Genomic DNA, 17,495 nt, shown 5'->3' on the forward strand with positions numbered 1-17,495 from the left:
GGAAGACTCAAGCACCTAAGCTTGGGGATGCCCCGAAAGGCATCCCCTCTTTCGTCTTCAAAACCATCGGTATACCTTATTCAGAGCTATATTTTTATTCATCACATGATATGTGTTTTGCTTGGAGCGTATTTTCATTTTACTAGCTGTTTGAATAAACCTTTGGATATGAAATCTTTAATAATAAATCATTGGATCTGAAATCTTGAATAAGAGAGAGTCCTCCCATGGCAAGTTAATTATTTGACTACTCATTGTTCTTCACTTTTATCTTTTTTGGAGTAGTTTGTCATTTATTCACGTGCTTCACGTATATATTATGAGTAAATGGTTGAATGAATTGAATATCATAAATCTGAATTTATATATGTTTCATACGCTTATAACATGGGGAGTAATGACTTCACACATAAGTATAGGTAGTAAACTTATTGAAAGTTAGCAAACACAGAATTGGTCACTTGAAAAATTCATGAAAGAATATTGAAGGAAGAGAGATTTCACATATAAATATACTATCTTGGACGTCTTTTGTAATTGTGATCACTCATTAAAATATAACATGCTAAAAAGTTGATGTTGACAAGGAAGACAACTCAATGAATTATGTTTTCCTATATCACAAGTTGTCTTCAAGCGGCAATATAAAAGACGTTCTTTACACCAAGAGTAGACATTATATTGTCTTGGATCATCCAACATGTTGAGCTTGCCTTTCCCTCTAATGCTTTCCAAATTCTTTGCACCAAGTAGAAATACTACTTGTTCTTCCAAACATCCCTTAAACCAGTTTTGCCATGAGAGTCCACCATACATACCTATGGATTGAGTAAGATCCTTCAAGTAAGTTATCATCGGTGCATGCAGTAAAACTTTCTCTCTAAATATGTATGATCTATTGGTGTGAAGAAAATAAGATTTATATGAACTTGTGATAGGGAAGAAATAAAAGCAACGGACTGCATAATAAAGGTCTTTATCACAAGCGGCAATATAAACTGACGTTCTTTTGCATTAAAATTTTGTGCATCCTACCATAAAAGCGCATGACAACCTCTGCTTCCCTCTACGAAGGGCCTATCTTTTACTTTTATCTTCTACCCTTATACAAGAGTCATGGTGATCATCACCTTTCTTTTTTACACTTTTTCCTTTGGCAAGCACTTTGTGTTGGAGTGATCCAGATATATGTATCCACTTGGATGTAGGTTTTCCTAAATAATTATTGTTGACATTACCCTTGAGGTAAAAGGTTGGGAGGCGAACCTATAAACCCCTATCTTTCTCTGTGTCCGATTGAAACTTTGAACCCATAAATAACACATGAGTGTTAGTAATTGTGGAAGATTAAATGATAGTTGAGTGTGTGCAGTTTGCTAAATCAAAGCTCTTACATAGATCCTTCCTGAAAATAAGATGAATTGCAATTGTTTGATGACTGAAAACATAGTTTGTTAGTTTTCAAGAAAGTTTATGATCTATACTTTAACATGTGAATAGCTTGTTACTTTATCATGAGAAGTTTTATGAGTTGAGCTACTGTTATGATATATAATGATGCTAGAAAAACTAATTGAAACTTTCATTGATCAAACTTAAGCACTTGCTAGCATTCACACTTCATAAATTATTTCTTTTATCATTTACCTGCTCGAGGACGGAGCATGAATTAAGCTTGGGGATGCTGATACATCTCTAATGTATCTATACTTTATGAAGTATTCATGCCATATTTACAATAGTTTTATATGATTTTGGTATGATTTGATTAGAACTAACCCAGACTGATGCTATTTTCAGCAGAACTACCATGGTGTTGTTTTTGTGCAGAAATAAAAGTTCTCGGAATGCGCTGAAAATCAACGGAGATTTTTTTGGAAAATATAAAAAATACTGGAATGAAAATCTACTGGAGGGGAGTCCCAAGGGCACCACGAGGGTGGAGGGCGCCCCCACCCCCTAGGGCGCGCCCCTTGCCTCTGGCCCCCCTTGACGTGAAATCAACGCCAACTCCTCCTATAAATCAAGAAAAACACAGAACAGAAGGGAGATCGGAAGTTCCGCCGCCGCAAGCCTGTATAGCCACGAGAAATCAATCTAGGCCCTCTCTGGCACCCTTCCGGAGGGGGCCATCATCACTGGAGGCCACGGGTGAGGATGTCGGAGGGGCCATCATCACCATGAAGGCCAAGGACCAGAGAGAGAACCTCTCCCCATCCAGGGGGAGGCCATGGAGGACGAAGAACAAGGGGGATAACCTCTCCTCCTCTCTCTCGGTGGCGCGGGAGTGCCATCAGGAGGGGAATCATCGTCGGGTGGCCGTCTTCATCAACATCACCATCCTCATCTCTTTTACACGGTCCACTCTCCCGCACCCCGTTGTAATCCCTACTTGAACATGGTGCTTTATGCCACATATTATGATCCAATGATGTGTTGCCAGCCTATGCTGTTTTGAGTAGATATCCTTTGTCTTTGGGTTGATTGATGATCTAGATTGGTATGAGTTGTATGTTTTATTTTGGTGCTGTCCTATTGTGCCCTCCGTGTCGCGCAAGCGTGAGGGATTCCCGCTGTAGGGTGTTGCAATACGTTCATGATTCACTTATAGTGGGTTGCTTGAGTGACAGGAGCATAAACCCGAGTAAGGGAGTTGTTGCGTATGGGATAAAGGGGACTTGATATGTTAATGCTATGGTTGGGTTTTACCTTAATGATCTTTAGTAGTTGCGGATGCTTGCTAGAGTTCCAATCATAAGTGCATATGATCCAAGAAGAGAAATTATGTTAGCTTATGCCTCTCCCTCATATCAAATTGCAATTGTGATTTCTGGTCTTGTTAACAATTGCCTAGGATAATTCCGCAACTGACCCATCATTATTCCACACCCGCTATTTATAGTATTTAGTAATATATTCTAACTTTATGATAACAGCACCAACTTTTATATTTTAGCTCTCCGATACCATGCAAAGGTATCCTCTTCATACCCACAACGTAGTTTTATTTCTTGTTTCTAGTTGGAAGCAAAGGTTCGGTGTATGTAGGGTCGTATCAGTGGCAGATAGGACATGAGAGAATATTGATCTTGCCCTTAGCTCCTTGTGGGTTTGACACTCAATACTTATCACTTCCACCTTTGGAAATTGCTATGATGATTCCCTGTAGTTGGGGATTAGCAAGGAGCCCCAATACGGCTGAGTGGTGCGTCAGACAGCTAGGAGGGGGAAAGAGATATTCCATCCGCTCGATAATGCAATGCATATAAATTTTGTAGAAGTCGAACTTTGGAAACTTTGACCAGGTTTACGCAAATATTATTTATATCTACAATACCAAATATACATCAGACAAAATTACATCTCATGATGAATCTAATGATATATGTTTGTGGTTCTAGATGTAAATGTTTTTCTCCACGTACATGGTCAAACTTTGTGATGTTTGACTTTTCAATAAATCTATATGCTATGGACCGAAGAGAGTGCCTAAGTCGAGAGAGATCAAGTGCATGTGAAGGAGAATGAGTGAGTGTGCAAAAAGAGAGTGTGTGTGTGAAAGAGAAAGGGATAACAAATGATAAATTAGAGAGAGAGAGAGAGTGTGTGTGTGTGTGTTTGTTTCTTATGCAAACATATCACGAATGCATCTCCGAGATAGAAAAGCGAGGCGGGGAGATACACGAATATAGCTAGTGCGTGATTGTTTGCAATGGAGAGAGACACCCCTATAACACATGTCCAATAGAGGTCTGGCCAACAAGGGACAAAGGTCGAGAGGGACGCATGGAGAAGATGGACACATGGGGAGGGAGATCCCTCGAGATCATGAGGGGACTATATGGGTGGGAGATCGAGGGACGAGGTGCATGTGTGATAGAAAGATGCCCCAAGAGAAATCGAGATAGACCATGCACATGTTTGTGATGGAGACTAAGAATTAGCTAGTCATATACATATAGGGGGGAGTACGTTTTCCTACAATTGAGTGAGAGACCATCATACTTGGCTAGGCGTGAGATTGTGTGTGTGTGTGTGCGTGTGAGATGGAGAGAGAACAAGGGAGAGAGAGAGAGTTTTAGATGGGTCTATCGAGTGCGAGTGAGATATGCATGTGTATGTGTGACCCAGAGTTTGAGTGAGAGAGGGAAGAGCTCCGAGACAGCAAAGTGGTGCGTGAGAGAGTTACGGGCAATGAGCTAGGGAATTTGTGTGTATACGATGTGTGCACCCAAGATATTTAGCTTAGACTAGAGAATCATACATAGTGTGAGAGAGAGACCTATACATGGAGTGTGCATGCGAACTAGAAAGACACCCCCCACACACACACAAAGAGAGAGAGATAAAGAGAGAGAGAGAGGGAGAGGGACCAACAAGGTTTGTGTTTGGATGCATGCGATAGAATTGAAGATTGTCGGCGAGAGAGAGAGAGAGAGAGAGAGAGAGAGAGAGAGAGAGCAGGAGTACGGAAGAGGAGGAGGTCGTGTTGTATGCATCAAAGATTGATATAAACCATGTTTCGATATAAACTTGCATTCAAATATTTAAATTGGAGAACATGGTGTGTGCAACCCACACATGAACGGAGATATGCATATCAAACAAGTTCATTAATTTGACTTTCAACATGTTCATGGAGTATTATAATACTATACAACATGCTACTCGATTGAGGTGTTCAATTTTGGATTTAGTTCACTTTTTTGACCTGGTGAATGAGCCATTTCATTGAATCGAGATATTTCATTTTGGGTTTGATTCCCGTTTTTGAGTGGGTCAACTATTTGTCATATAGGAAATCATTAGCAATGAGCATGTAAAAACACATTAGTCCCGAGCATCATCTCTCCATCTAAAAAAGAAGTCGCAAGCTAATATTTAAAAATTTGATTAGAATTGACTTGGTAAGGTAGATGTGGATGCTCGTTCACCCAAATTTTGAACGAGCCGCTAAACACCCTCTGCTTGGTGGAATTCACCCGAGAAAATAAATGGGAGACGCGAAATTACCGGCCTGTGTGGGACATGCATCAATTGGCCCATTGTACATCATGGGTAGGTTTGTAACTTCATCCAAGCGCACCTTCTTCTCGGCCGAAATGACATGTGCCGAATAATTCATAAACCATGGGAGGCAAAACACCCTCTCCTTGCCCAAAATCGCCCGCGCTGACAATTTCAAAACACACCCTCCTCATCGAAATCGCTCGCACTGACTATTTCAAAACATGTCCTCCTCGCCCAAAATTGCTCGCGCCCACTATTTCGAAACACACCCTCCTCGCCCGAAATTTCTCGCGCCCACTATTTCAAAACACGCCCTCCTCGCCCAAAGTCACTCGCGCCCACTATTTCAAAACACGCCCTCCTCGCCCAAAGTCGCTCGCGCCCACTATTTGGGAGAAGCAAAGTTACTCTACTATCCCTGACTCTCGGTACACAGACCCAAGCCCAGAAGCCTAAAGGCAGGGGTAGAACTCTAACTCCCCCCACATTTCAGACAAATGCGTGTCTAATACATGGTTCCCCCTTCCAATTCCCCATTCATACCTTCTAGGTGCCAAATCCTCTTCTCCCCGTAAGCTCCCTTCTTCCCAACCACGAAATGTCAGCCCCTCCACCATGGCGCGCCCACCGCACCAAATTCACTGCCGCCCTCCTCCCCAATGCGGGGGATGCTGTCCGTTTGCCGTCGTGCACTAGGCTGTGTGCCTCTTACTCCGTGCTGCCGGAGCCACTTCGATGACGGCCGCGTGAACCGTACTAGAGCCAATTCCACCCCACAGTTGTGCACGACATCGGAGCGGCTCCAACTTCGGATGCGTCCAGGGCCACGGCGTTGCGTCCCCGTAGCCGTTGACCGTCGCGACATCGTTTCTTTCCTGTCGCCGGTAGCCACCGCAACCACGTCGGACTCACCGACTCTGCAGCTGGAGCTTCCTACTTCACCGGGCCGCAAGATAGGTCATACACTCATCTCAAATCACTTTATTTAGGCGTGAGTTGTCTGAATTTTTATTCTGGGCCAATCGATTCCCAATGGGAACCAGCACCCCTCGAGGCGGCGGAGCTCCTAGGTTGCTGGTTGGCTGGTGTCTAACGTAAGTGTGTGGGGGCGCAAGTTCGCCGCGGAAGCAGTAGCTTACATGTCTATCTTAGAGTTGTGTGGGTTGAAGGTACTGCGCCCCCGGATCTGGATGACGACGAGTCTTTGTGGATTGGCCGGGGGCGGGGCAACCACTGCAGTGCGGTTGGGAGGGGAGCAGGGTTTTGGTCAGAGCTCTCACAGCCATGGACGACGGAGGCAGGCTGCTCTCTCGGTGGTCGCTGGCTCTTCGGGGAAGATTCTGATCAGTGTCAGCCGGGAGGCACAAGATAGCCATCAAGCCATCCGGTGTAGATCGAATAGTACCAAAACAAAATAAAATCGTGTGACCCCAATTTAGTCTTCAGTCAATAGACGTGTGCCCACACTCGTACCTTACTGTCGATCTCTTAGGGTATTTCTTCAGAACAGAGATATGTGTCATTCTTAACATTATGCGTTTTCCGCATCTTCAGCCACACCGTCTTTCTTCTCACCGCAACTGCTCCAACAAGTCAAGCATACACCAGAAGGGAGCTATAGTCCCCACTCAATAGTTCCCTGCATCGAATGCGCATGCCCGACTTGGAGATCCACAGCAACTGTAGGGCCATCGACAAGTCAACACATGATGCTCACTCCTATGGATAGTGGCCAGATAGATTTTACCCTCATCTTACTTTTGTGCAACATTTATGGATTTGTTATTCATCCAACCATGGAAAATATATTATCACATTTCACTGTATATTCATGTTGATCTCTTACGGGTCTTTTTCAGGAGTTAACGTTGTTCCATAGTTTAGCTAAGAGACTTGTTCTTTAGGTAATGTTGTTCCATAGTTATCATCCATTAGCCAATGCTATCCCACCGGCTGGTGATTATAGTATTATACCACTTCTAGTATTACCTATTTGTTCTTTAATACTTTTGTGTGCCATCTAGTTAATCTCGAGTACAAACGATACATATTATGTAGCTTTCATCTGTGTTCTCCCTTTAGTTTTTGAGACCTGTTGCTGCTAGTTAACCCTAGTCCTACTATTTATGTCGTCTCCTAAAGGCACTCATTACATAAATCTAACTACTACTTGTATTCCATGCATGTCAGATATAATTGCACACACTAATATATCCACAAGAACCTCACGGAGAACTGTAACGGCTAACAAACTTGATGTTAATGATACCCAATATGATGGAACATATAAAGGCAGTTCTTCAGAAGACTTGCAGAAAAATGATGAATCCTCTTCACCCCACAAGGTCCTTGCTATAACTTGGCCCGTGATATGGGTACATCATGCATATAATGTCCTGTAGTGCATCTACTCTATTGCAATGCCATGTGCTTAGCCTGCTCATCATGCATGTAAATATGTCATGCCTTCGTATTTTTCAGTACCCATTCCATTCATGATAACATGTTTTCAAATTCAAGTATTGTCATTCTACTCTATCGCAATGCCATCTGTTTAATTTGGATATCATGCTTCTGAATATCTTATGCATTGTTATTCATCAATATGTACTTCATCTATCTACCATGCCACATTTTTTTACATTGAAGTGATGTTCTAGTGGTCTGTTGCAATGCCATCTTAGTTTCCCAATCATACACACATATGTTGCCTTAGTGTTTTTCTATATGTATTCCGCTAGCATACAATTTTACATTCAACTTGTGTTTTTTTACACTGTTGTCCTATCGTATCCCTAGCTCTTACATCATACTCCCTCCGTCCAGATTACATGTCACAGAAATGAATAAAATGGATGTATCTAGAACTGAAATACGCCTAGACCCATCCATTCATTTTTGGATGGAGGGAATACATGTCAATATGTCATGCCTTTATATTCTTCAGTACCTATTCCATCTCTCTGTTGTAGCATGTTTTATAATTGAAGCACCATTCTTTTATATAAGACATGCAAGGGGCAGACGACTATGTTAGAATCTCAAGGGTTACAAACAAGGTCTTTGCAAAAGATCCAAACGCCAGGAGATAGTAAACCAACTCCAGTTTGCATAGATACTGCTCCGGCAAAGAGAGACCCAACTCCTACTGATAATAAGCAGATTCCAGTGGCCAAAGAACTAGTCCGCTCAAGTCAAGAAAAAACATGTCAACTCCATTCTAAGAAGCGTGTGCGTATCCTTGCATCATGAAATTTTATAGCATGCTGATAATATTTACTACATGTTTCTTACCCATCTCTCTTTTAGAAAATAAGCTTAACAGATAGAATACTTTCTGCACTGGTACCGTCTTCGAGGAAAGTATCTTGCGGGAATTCTCTATGCTCCAATGCTGATGTAAGTACCTGTTGTATATCACTATATTTTTAAATCAGCATGTATTTTGTTAATAGGCATGAATCCAACCTTTATCTAATCTAAATTTAGTTGTAGCAAAATGTATAATTAAAGGCAACAATATTGATGTTTGTAAGCAAAACTGCTTGGTAGTTCTGCATACTGAGCTGCATGAGTGTACTATCTCATATCATGCACATTACTGAACTATAGTGCCGCTCTGGTTGCCCATTCATTCATTGTGTCAATGTTGCTTTTGTATTACCATACTTGGCTGATGATAGTTGTGCCATATTGTGTTAATTTGGTGTAGGCTGGTGTGGTCTGGTTGCCCAAACGTTCATTGTGTCAATGTTGCTTTCCTATTATCTGACCTGGCCAATGATAGCAATGCTAGTGTGCTAATTTGGTGCAGGCTGCTGAAGATAAGAAGATAAACTCTGAAAGCAGCAAGGAAACCCCCTTGTTTCTTTCCAATAAATCTAGGCCACGTAATATGGCAATAACTCTTGATTAATATGTTCGGTTACCCTCCTAATTTATGTTATGATGCAGTGGTCGAGACACTCTCTACTATCAATAATACAAGCCTGCCAAATTCACCATCTGAATCTGTTCAGTTTCCTATGTCTCGAATGCAGTGGGAAAAATGTATGTTTGTGAACCAATTACTGGCTGAAGCAATGACGGAAATTGTGGAGGATCAGTGGTGCACATTCTTGCACAACAAAAACTGATCAATGTTTTCAGAGACAGTGTAGCAAAGAAGGAAGAACTTGCTCACATGCTTATGGGCGTCATCCGCGCTGAGGTTGTAAATTATGATGTTGTAGATCGTTAGGTTCTGTTCTTTTTTTTTTTTGCACTGGCATCAATCTTTGATTGCCCAGTGGATGTAATTTCCTGTAATATATGTTGGATGTCCAATGTTTTTCCTTGTATGTCACACCTTTGCTTAGCGCACCGCGCATTCCAGCTAACTCGTTGCTAGGAAGCTAAAAAAGCAATGAAATTGTTAGTTAGCATGAACAGTCGTCGGCCCTATATGAAGGAAGCAGCTCACTGTCCTTAATGGTCTTCCCTAATGGGCTCTTAGGGGCCAAAATTTTCATAGGCCTTTGATTGACCGGTTTTGGTCATGTGCATAATTGCTCGTCGTAATGGGCTCAAATTATCTAATTGGGACTACAAACATTTTCAAACTTTAGTGGGCCCATTCAGTTAATGGACCGTAACTAGGCTGAAAGCTCTATTGGGTCACTATAATTGAAACGGTGTCGGTGTACTGGAGTAGGGGTACCCTAGTATCCCGAACTTGTGCACGGCCAGTTGCAGCACCCCGCGGCAAGGCTTGCCGGGTGACCGCCAAGGTCCTCCGTGGTTCCTTTGGAGCCATTCAAGAACAAAGTATTCAAGCCAAGGAGACAAGGCCCCGGCAAGAGGAGCTTGCCGGGAAGGCCAACCAAGGCATCTCAAGGAACTTGCCGCGACGCGCCACGCGTCCCTGCGAGGCCCGGTGAGCGACAAGCTTCCGGACGCGACAAGACAACGACCGCGTCAAGGCACTTGCCGCGGAAAACTACCACTCTGTACCAGCGCTCCAGCACATCCACCAACGTGTCGCCCTGGGACCTTCCCAGGCGCGCGTGGCAAGAGGCTGTGCGGCCAGCGGTGCGCGGTGGCAAGCGACGCTGACAAGATTGGCATCGTGGCGAGCGGTGGCGTCCCTGACGGTCCCTTTTTGCACTATTTGGGCGATGTACACGGGCATTTAATGCCTTTGTCCCCTGCCGTTAGGGTTAGGTATGATACACTGTACAGGTAGTTGTACCAACCGCAATTCCTTTTCCATTTTTACCCTTGTCTACATTGCCACCTGTCGGAGACCCCTTTAGCATATAAAAGGAGGCCCATGCGCAACGTAGAGGGGGGTTGGAAGGCAGAAAAACACTCACGCTTGGTCTCATTAGCAGCTAGTGTGTACTGTAGCACTCAGCGCTCCCGAGCAAGAACTCAATACACTCAGATATGCAGCAGTAGGAGTGTTATCTCTCCAGAGAGCTCCGAAGCTGGGTGAACTGCTCGTGTGCTTCACCTCGATCCGCTCTTCGTGCGATCTCCGCCCCCCGCCGAACCGAAAGGGGCTCGGTCCGCCGGTCCCATAGGTGTTCGTGGATCAGTTTCCCCGACAAACGTGTCGATAGTTAATGCTCTGCCCTGTTACCTCCCAGGTCGTTAATAGGTCGACATCGAAGAGGGCAACAGGTGGGCCCATTTGATTTCACGGGCCGTTAACAGGCCGATACTAAGGTAGACCTACATATGGCCCAACTATACTATGGGCCTTTAGCAGGACGAAAGAGAAAGCGGGCTCGTACTGGACCATGAAGAGCATGGGCCGCTAAGAGGCCGAAAGTCAGGTCGTACTGTATATGGCCCAACTATGTTGTGGGCCTTTAGCAGGACGAAAGAGAAACCGAGCTGGTATTGGACCATGAAGAGCATGGTCTGTTAAAAGGCCAAAACTCGAGTCCGACTGCAAGTGGCCCAGCTCATTTGTGGGCCGTTAATAGGCTAAAAGACACACCGGGCCGAAAACTGGCCTAACCCTTAAATGGGTCGCTAAAAGGCCAAAAGTCGTACATCCTGAAAATAAGCCCATCCCTTGGATGGGCCGTTAACAGGCCAAAACCACATTGGGCCGATATTGAGCCCAAATATATAGCGGGTTGTTAATGGGCTTGAACTTACGATGGACTGCAATGGTGTCAAATCTTTAACGGGCCTTTGACGGGCCGAATTGGCACATCTCATATGGGTCGTGGGCTTAAATGGACCTGACACAAGTAGGCCTTATATGGGCCGGCCTGCTAATTTTTACTAGGCCGGACTTTTTCACCAGAATGGGTCACTGTTGGGCCTTGCCACGTGCCGACGTATCATAGGCGCCTCCAGTACTATGAGTGGATGACATCTGTCCCAACGCTGAGCCGACATGTGGATCCTCCACCAAATGAGAATTTTACACGTGGAAAATCCCCATTGGTCGGGGCTGTTAATGGGTTATCGGATCCAAACTGGAACCTGATAGCTTAACGACAACCTGTTACGGTGGGTGCCACATGTCGGTTACTGAAAGTGCAACTAATGCCCGGGTGGTTTTGCTAATTCATAAAAACATATAGCTCATTGAACTAATACTCTTTCAAGATCAATGTTTCAGAAAGTTCAATGATTGGTATGGCATGGACTAGAGATGTGGACCCCTCAAAATACTAAGGACATGTATTGGCAAAAGCTCAAGACTCTACCTTTTTCATTTTAGTGATCCAAGATCACATTGAGTCTATAGAAAAGCCAATACTATTAAAAGGGGATGAGGTGTTACTTAATGGCTTGCATGCTCAAAATGCATAGTGATATGCTCCAAAAACCCTCAACCACTTTCTCATTTCCACATATGTCCTAAACCTAAAGTCACACTCGACCCCACCGATTTGATCTATCTGGCGCCACCGAGTTCACTTGACATAGCCATATCCACAAACCCAAATCAGTTTGGTCTTACCGTTAGGGATATCGTAACATTTCAGTCTAACAGAGATGAGCGATCGGTTCCATCGAGTTTGCCTGAACAAGTCTGTTTTCTTATCACTGAAATCGATCTCACCGTGTTCATGTGATTGGTCTCACCTAGATGAGGTTTTGCCCTAACCCTAACGCATCGGTCTCACCAAGTTGATGTTGTCGGTCTCACCAAAATGCCTAACTTTCACATTTTGACCCAAGTTGGTCTGACCAAGTTTAACCATTCGGTCCCACCGAGTTTGGGAATTTGTGTGTAACAGTTAGATTTTGTGTGGAGACTATATATACCCCCTCCACCCTCTTCTCCGTCGATGAGAGAGCCATCAGAACGTGCCTACACTTCCACTACTCATTTTCTGAGAGAGAACCACCTGCTCAGGTGTTGAGACCAAGATATTCCAATCCAACCACAAGAATCTTGATCTCTAGCTTTCTTGAAGTTGCTTTCCACTCAAATAATCTTTCCCCCATAGCCAAATCTGTGTGAGAGAGTTGAGTGTTGGGAAGACTATCATTTGAAGCACAAGAGCAAGGAGTTCATCATCAACACACCATCTATTACCTTTTGGAGAGTGGTATCTCCTAGATTGGTTAGGTGTCACTTGGGAGCCTCCGTCAAGATTGTGGAGTTGAACCAAGGAGTTTGTAAGGGCAAGGAGATCGCCTACTTCGTGAAGATCTACCCTAGTGAGGAAAGTCCTTCGTGGGCGATGGCCATGGTGGGATGGACAAGGTTGCTTCTTCGTGGACCCTTCATGGCTGGAGCCGTCCATGGACTCACGCAGCCGTTACCCTTCGTGGGTTGAAGTCTCCATCAACGTGGATATATGATAGCACCACCTATCAGAACCACGCCAAAAATCTCCGTGTCTACATTGCATTTGCTCCCTCCAAACTCCTCCCCTTTCCCTTCATATGCAGTGATTTACATTCCGCTGCTATACTCTTAGAATTGCATGTGTAGGTTGATTGCTTGACTTGTGTTAAGTTGCTAAAATCTGCCAAAACATAAAATTGGGAAAAGGCTAGATTTTTATTTGGTCAAGTAGTCTAATCACCCCCCTCTAGACATACTTTCGATCCTAAAAATGGTATCAGAGCTTTGGTCTCCATTTTCCTTGATTTCCATAGCTTTGGTGATCATAGCCTTGGTTTCACAACCTATGAGAGTATGGCGTCTAGCGAGGGAAATTACCACCATAGAGGTCCTTACTTTGATGGTACTAATTTTGCTAGTCGGAAGCATAAGATGAAAATGCATATTCTTGGACATAACCCCACCGTTTGGGCTATTGTGTGCATTGGTTTGCAAGGTGAATTCTTTGATGGGAGAGAACAAAATCATGAAGCAACTGCACAAGAGTTGAAGATGTTGCAATACAACACTCAAGCTTGCGATAACCTCTTCAATGGATTGTGCCCCGAAGAATTCAACAAAATCAGCCGTCTTGAGAATGCAAAGGAAATTTGGGATACTTTGATTGATATTCACGAAGGTACTGACTCCATCAAGGAATCCAAGTTGGATGTGCTTCAAAGTCAACTTGACAAGTTCGAAATGAAGGATCGTGAAGGTGTCACTGAAATGTACTCTAGGCTTGCTCTCATCACAAATGAGATTGCCGGCTTAGGAAGTGAAAATATGATTGACAGATTCATCATCAAGAAGATCCTAAGAGCCTTGGATGGAAAATATGACACCGTGTGCACATTGATCCAAATGATGCCCAACTACAAAGATCTCAAGCCAACGGAATTCAATGGAAGAATTGTTGCTCATGAGATGTCACTCAAGGATAAAGAAGAGCTTCACAACAAGTCTAGTGGTGCATACAAAGCCTCATGTGATGCTCCTGTGATATCAAGTGAAAAACAAGTCTTCAATGAGAAATTGAGCTTAATGGTGAAGAAATTCAACAAATTCTACAAGAGTAGAAGCAAAGAAAGAAGCTCCAAGTCAAGATCCTACCATGACAAAAGATCTTCTAGTCATGAGCGAAATTTCTACAATTGTGGAAGACCCGGACACTACTCCAATGAGTGTACGACTCCCTACAAAATAAGAGAAGACTCGCCTAAAAGAAGAAGTAGACGAGAAGAATCACCTCCAAGAGAGAGAAGGAGTAGAGATGATCGTTATGAACAAACCTCCTCTCACAGAAGCAAGGATTCGGAAAGGAAGGACAAGTCATCAAAGAGCTACACAAAATGAAGACATCAAGCTCATGTTGGTGAATGGGTATCCGTTTCTGACTCTGACCACCACTCCGAGAGAAGTTATCACTCTTACTCCAAATATACTCAAGATGAAGGTGTTGCTGGTCTTGCACTTGTGTTAACCAACTCCTATGACATACTTGAGTCACCAAATGAAGGAATTTGAAGATTCTTCATGGCTAAAGGCCCCATGGTATCACACCTCGAGTATTTTGATTTCAATAGTGCTGAAGATTACTTGCTAGGTGATGATGATTTACTTGTTGACAATGCTAGTGATGAAAACTATGATGAAATTGATATTAATCATGCTAATCAAGATGAAACAAATGACAATGATAAGAAGGAGATTGAGCGTCTAACTAAAGAACTAAACACTCTTAAGTTAGCGCATAAAACAACTTTAGAAGATCATCGAGAACTTTTAAAAACTCATGAGAAGCTACGCTTCAAGAAGATCAACCTAGAGCAAGAACATGGGTTCTTAAAAGCCATCAATGATGATCTTCAGAAGAAAAGTTCTTCTTACATTGCCAAGTGTTTGCTCTTGTCAACTTACATGCCACAAGTAAAATCTGGCAACAAGAGTAAGAAAGATTCTTCTTCTAGTAGTAACAATAACCATGCTAAATTCAATATTGTTGCTTCAAGTAGTTCTCCTGATCCCACTAATGATTCTCTTAGCCAAGTTACACTTGAGCAAGAAAATAACTTATTGAGGGGAATTACAGAGAAAGGTGTTTACAAGAACCTTGACGGAAGCAAGCAATTTTAGGAAATTGTACGCAAGCAAGGAAGGCACCGGAAGAATCAAGGTGTTGGTTTTGAATGTAAGTTCAATGCCAATGGAGTTGAGTGGGAAGAAGATAAATACCCCAAGAGGAAGTTTGTTCCTCAACAAGAGATATGATCCTACTTCCTTCAAGGGGACACAAGCTCAAGATGATGTTCCACCACAAGACCACAAGCTAAAAGGCAAGGACAAGCTTCAAGAGGAGATTGATGCATTTGAACATGCTCCAAAGGCCTTGGTCAAGTGGGTTCCCAAGTCTACCTCAAGTTCAACTTCATCAAGTACATCTACAACCCCAAGGATTCTCATCAAGATGGTGTGGATCCCGAAGAAGAAGAACTAGAGAGTTCTTGAGGGTGACTCCGCCAACATACTTCACTCATATTCATATGGGCAAGAACAAGTGCAATCAACTTCCAAATCTTGCACTAGTTCAAGGAGTCACAAACTCTCTAGATAGTAAGTCAAGGGACAAGGTAACCTAATGCTTCCATGGACATCATCATGTGTGTACTTCACTCTATGTCTATGGATATCCTTGCTTGTTCCTTGTGGGACTAACCCATGTAGGTATTGAAAGTGGAACTCGCTCTAATATATTGCTGCAAATGATCTACATCAACTTGGAGCATCTACATCTTCAACATCTACATGAAGTCATCATCGACAAAACCCAAGGTTAGTTCATCCCTCTAAAAGGGGATATCACATCCAGGGGAGCTTTACTCTAAGAATTGAGCTAAAGCAACTCTAATGGTGTGAACAAAACAATTCTTTATGTAAAAGTGGTAACCCCACTTGTGCTTAAACGATGAGTATGACCTATGATCAAATGTTCCCATTTGACTCCTAAGCCAATATACTCATATATAGATGACCTAGTCATCGCCAATTGCTTGGTAGATGCTAGATTGTTTGTGCATGCTTGATACATATTTCATTTGCTATCTTATTGTGTGAGCATGTTGGTTGCATAATTTTCTCCATTCAAGGACATCCATTTGTTGTTTTGATTGTTTGGTCTTTTCTTTTGCCAAATGGATGGACAAGAATGCCTAAGTACTCCTTATAGCTATCTATGCTTTTCTTGTCTCAAACTAAGTTCATGCTACATCACAAAGTTTGATCCAAGTCAGATTCGAACCCTCTGGATGAGGAGCACTCAGAACCACCGATTCATCATAGACTTAAACTTCGAAAACCTCTTGATGCACCTCGGTCTTACCGAATCATTTATTTCGGCGAGAATGAGTTCATTAAGTTGATCTAGGTTTCAATCTCGATGCAACCGATTTGAACACTTCGGTCTCACCGAGTTGTAGTAACCGCTTGCGATTCTGCATCTTGGTGCCACCGAGTTATTCCACTCGGTCTCACCGACAGGGTCTGGATATATATACTGACGGGTCAAATTTTTGGAAACATCTTCAAAAACCGTTCGCTCGCGTTGTCCAGCTCTGCCGACCCTAGGTCTCCGGATCGTCGCCTCCATCACCGGCGTCTTCCTGCCGCTGGTCTCCACCGCCATCAACGGGATCTCCTCCACCGTTGTCGCCGTAGCAAACTCACCGCCAAGTTAGGGTATGAGTTCAATCCTTTGTGCTTTCTCACTCCGATTCTCAGCACAAAGATAATGCCATGATTCTTGCCACAATTGAAACTATTCTATCCAGCAGAAACTTCCTCTAGATTAGTTTTGATTCGAAAATTTAGGGTTAGGTTTCTGCCGATCTCATCTCGGACCGATCGAGTTGTAGAAATGAATCCCACCGATTTGGCCTAGGCCATTGCATTGTGATTTTTGGTCTGAACGAAACTCGCAAATCGGTGTGACCGAGTTCAGAACTTTGTGAACCCTAGCAATATCGGTGTCATAGAACTGTGCCTTGGTCTGACCAAGTTCACCAGTTTAGACACTGAATGCTGCTTTGGTGTCACCGATTTCAGCAAATCGGTAGCTCCGAAATGACTTTAGTAGAAAACTAAAACTAAGTCTTCGGATCATTTGTTTTGCTAAAACTCTGCACTTTGTGATGCTCATCCACTCTATCTCATCTGTATCTATTCACAGGTGCAGCTTTCACCTTGCAGCATATATGAGAATAGTGATAGACAGAATATGTCAGAGGAACAGGTTTAGATGAGTGAGGGCACTAGTCCCTCTGGGAGCATTCAAGATGATGGGAGCAGAAGCGCTCCTAGTAAGCTTCCCAAAGCTGCAACTAGGCAGAGGAGGAAGAAGACATCTGATTCTGAGGATGAAGATTTTGTGATTGATGAAGAAGTCTCTTCCAAGAGGAAAGGAGACAAGGAAACTGGCACTACTGCTAAGCCAGGGTTGAAGACAAAAGCTCCTGCTAAAAGAGTTCCCATGTCTAAAGCTAGAGCCTCAAACCAAGAGACCATTGTGTTCATTCTTGAACCCAAAGAGGCTGGTGAGGGCAAGAAGAGGAAGGAGAGAGTCAAGAATACAATAGCCAGAGTCATT

Source organism: Triticum aestivum, chromosome 3B (assembly GCF_018294505.1).
Source record: "Triticum aestivum cultivar Chinese Spring chromosome 3B, IWGSC CS RefSeq v2.1, whole genome shotgun sequence".
NCBI classification, from domain to species: domain Eukaryota; kingdom Viridiplantae; phylum Streptophyta; class Magnoliopsida; order Poales; family Poaceae; genus Triticum; species Triticum aestivum.